Source organism: Syzygium oleosum, unplaced genomic scaffold (genome assembly GCF_021117445.2).
Source record: "Syzygium oleosum isolate NSW1041296 unplaced genomic scaffold, Sole_v2.1 Sole_v2.10, whole genome shotgun sequence".
In the NCBI taxonomy this organism is placed as follows: Eukaryota; Viridiplantae; Streptophyta; class Magnoliopsida; order Myrtales; family Myrtaceae; genus Syzygium; species Syzygium oleosum.
The window spans coordinates 11,559,082-11,562,875 of record NW_026607494.1 but is presented as its reverse complement, the minus strand read 5'-3'; the positions used below and the strand labels follow the sequence as shown (position 1 = coordinate 11,562,875).

The window sequence follows — 3,794 nt, the reverse complement described above, 5'->3', positions numbered from 1 at the left end:
TTGTGTTGTTGCTTTTGTTAGGAATTGTTACTTCTGGAAGTTCCTTCGAAAAAGCTGGCCATTTCTACCGTCAGAATTCTCTCGGCTTTGTGTGTCGCGGTTTCTGGGGTGACCATCCTGTCTGGTATCTACTTTGGATGGAAGATCTGTTGGATAACCATTGGGGACTGATTTACATGTGACAACATAATTTACATGGATGCAGCACAATGGAAATTGCGTATAATCAATATTATTTAGTGATTTTTATCCATGGCACATGTAATTTTCGTAACAAGTTGTAAAGCTTCTGGTACTCAAGGTAGATTGTTGCATGTCACACCTGAGTAGGACACGTCAATAGATTCTTTTAAGTTGGTTTGCAGTACTAGTTTTCTCATCTAGAAGTCAAAGGTTGCGTTTTTGTATTTGATGCTTGTGCTGCTGCAGATTTGATTGAATGAGATGGGGAAAGATTAGGAAGGTAGAATGTTATGGGAGAATTCTCGTTGAAGTTTCAAATTAGAGCAAGTGGTATTCAAAGGAGGATTGCCAAGATTAGGGATAGTGACTAGACTTGCTCAATGGACGATGTGTCTCAGTAGTGGGTGCATATTGCGGCATGGTGGATCGATACTAGTAGATCGATTGTGGCTTGTCAGCTTGTTAGGACCTCTTAAGCTCACCGGGTCAAAAGCTAAGCAAGCAATATCAATCTTAGGTCGTTCATCCTTAAAACCTATATACAAAGAAAAGTACACACTCTTTCATTGATGGGCAGGCCTGTATGGTTGTTAGACTACCCAGCTTGTTCGACAATTGCATCTCCCAAGAAAACCAACTCCTAGTTAGGTTTGCTCCAACTTAGAACGGCCTACTTCAAACGGTGACTTATTTAAAAAATGTGAATCAAAACGCCCCTAACGTCAAATCCAATATTCGATAAATTTAAATTTTGAAGTTTGATAAACATTGGAGACCATGTCCATTTGATTTAGCATCCATTGTAATTCTTGATGTGATTGACATTCCTATTTTGAACTTGTAATGTGATCTACCTTCATCCGCTCAAAACTAATCAATATGCCATGGTAATCTACCAAGATGATAATTTGCAATGCCTTAGGCTTTGTTTGTTTTATGAAAAATAAATGATTTCAAAAAATATTTTCTAAAGAATTCATTTTTCGCGAAACAAAATGTATCATTTAGTTCTCTCACAAACGCGGCTAAAATGTCCAAGATTTACAGCTTCCTAGTACCCAGATACAATTGCACATGAAACCTCCTCTTGGTCGTAACGCATAAGACGAGCGCATCGGCTAAAGTGTTCTCAAGCCCTTAGATTACATTTCACCATTAAGGCTAAAAAAGAAAAGCTTGCGACTTTGATTGTGCCATCTCATGTGATCATCGAATTTCTAATTTTGAAAATGCTTCGACTATTGTTTCTCTCAAATGGGAACTTCCGCTTGCAAACGTAGCTTGTCACAATCCTTGGGGCAGTATAGTAGAACCATTCTGTTCCAAATCATGGCAAAATTCTTAACGTTGCTCAGTGGAAGAAGAAGTCGTTTATTGAAAAAAATGGGCTCAAGGAGTGTGATTCACTGCCCCCATCGACACCCTCTGCGAGTGCCTTCACCTCATCACTGCATCTCTATCCCACCCAAAAGAATCGATCTTGTCTTCGAAAAGAATAGACTTTGAAGAAATCGCCGTTGAAAAATTGATACTTCAAGAATTACAAGGGCTTCAGTGTGTGTAACAATCAGATTATTGATGATGAGTCTCGCCGAAATCCACTAAGATAAATATTGATTCAACATCACAAGCCCATCTCAACACCAGAAGCAAAATCACAATAGAATACGACTTATGCCAAAATGCGATAATGAAGGAATCGATTCAATTATGTCATGGAGAGTGGAGAGAGTACAGCCAAGGGTTAGCCTTCAACTACTAGGGTAAGAAGAATGAGGAGTTTGTAATATCTAAAATTTTCTATGATCATCAATCGCAACAGCTCGCACAAGGTGAAAAATATGATGAATAGAAATTTTCTTGCTCTCACTTGCATCAATTTTTTAGTGTTATTATTACAATTAAACTCTCACGATGATTTAAGTGCCCCAGGATGACGAAGAGTAGTTCTTCTTCTATCCCATACACTTATATCCCTTGCTAGCTCAATTGAGCCAGCAATTTCATTTCGTACGAACCCAGTTGGTGATAATCCCTCACACCGGGGCAAGGCAAAAGTCACCACACTTTGAGCATCATGGTCCAAAGTGCCAAATGAAGATAAAGACTCCAAGAACCTAATAATATTGTTCTATTCAAACTTATCTAGGCCAATCCTGAAAACACCGAAAGAACGGCAAAAAATGCTTAAAGCTAGGGGCAACAAAAAGTAGTGTGTCTGGTAAAAGCAAAGGCCAATGCCCATGAAAAAAAAACGAAAAGAAGAAGAAGAAGAAAAACGATGAAAAAAAAACAGGAGCGAAGGAATTTATATCCCCAAGCGAATTTGCAATTGTCGGACAAAAGTCCAAGAAGCCAAAGCACGGGATTACCCAGGGAGTTTTCCAAGAGGATCCTGACGGTGGGGAAGAAGACTGGTAATAATGCCAAGATGATCACCAATTCTCACCCTTACACATATTTTGAGCCCACCAATCATTCGTTCCTCAACATGTGAACCAAGCCTACGTTACGTCCCTCATGAAGTCTTCTCTGACTAGGGCACTTGAATTAACATGGAATTTCAAATGTTTATAAACATCGCTCGAAGAAGTGCGAGCAAGACTACTTCTATCTCGTTTTGTAGGGTTCTTGACTTGTAAATCTGGAGATGATTGCATAATATTTTCTTTCATGGCCTTGACTCGGACAGTTTTCTTTGTTAAGCCATTAACCAAGCCTGCATTACGATCCTGGTAAAGATCTCTCATATTGGTAAAATCGTACCGCTTGCGAGAAAACTCAGACCCTTGTTGATGTGACAATGGTCAGATTGAGTGTTTTCAATATTCCTGCATTAATGATTGGGACAAAATAATCCTTTTCAGTGAGAGCGAGTGAAAAGTCCTTTCCGACTGAAGGTCCCTCGTTCAACATCTCAAGAAGTCTACCTTGCGAGCGAAAATTGTCTTAATTGATAATTATCCTCGGTGGATATTTGCTGATGTAAATATGGCAAAATCATCATGCGTGAGATTTAACTAAGTTTTCTACAGCTCTGGTCAGATTCGAAATGCGCATTCTGGAATAGCTTAGCTTGTCTATATCCTTGATGAATGCATGCATATTTGCGCTAATCGTCTGTGACAGGTAAAATATCCTCAAAGACTCAAAGAGCGCCTGACCTTTGGAGCGTCTCCAAAGATGTCCCAAAAAACTCTCCTGTTCCCTAGGTGGAGTTGACACAGTATGCTTTTGCAGCTCAGAGTTTTAATCCCCAGTGATATGACACAAAAATTCGGACACTGGAGAAGCCCCCTTTACCATCTCAAGAGAGGTGTCTCGAAAAAAAAAGGGTCGGTTATTCAGCAGATGTTGCATCAAACCTCCGGGTAAGAAACCCTAGGTATTTTATCAGAATTCTTTTCAAACCACCCGGAAGGTAAACCAGGTGTTTCTTTGAAAAAGAAAAACATTTCTCATTGTGTGATTTATAGTCAAGATATTTCATACGATATGCATTCTAGAATAGCCTTAATTGTCTATTTCTCCGATGAATGCATATGTTTTTTGCACAAAAACTTATCTGACAGGAGACATACCCTTAAGAGGCAGGAACGTGCCCAGGTAAG

At 39.4% G+C, this 3,794-nt stretch overlaps 2 non-coding genes across 2 annotated transcripts; both read right to left on the bottom strand.

The window, feature by feature from the left end:
* Positions 1-1,529: 1,529 nt before the first annotated feature.
* LOC115680070 (small nucleolar RNA Z152/R70/R12) lies at positions 1,530-1,638 on the bottom strand. Its single transcript, XR_004005584.1, has one exon. It is a non-coding gene; the product is annotated as a small nucleolar RNA Z152/R70/R12 (small nucleolar RNA).
* A 91-nt stretch (positions 1,639-1,729) lies between these two features.
* Positions 1,730-1,817, bottom strand: LOC115680067 (small nucleolar RNA R11/Z151). The gene has a single exon (XR_004005581.1). It is a non-coding gene; the product is annotated as a small nucleolar RNA R11/Z151 (small nucleolar RNA).
* Positions 1,818-3,794: the final 1,977 nt, after the last annotated feature.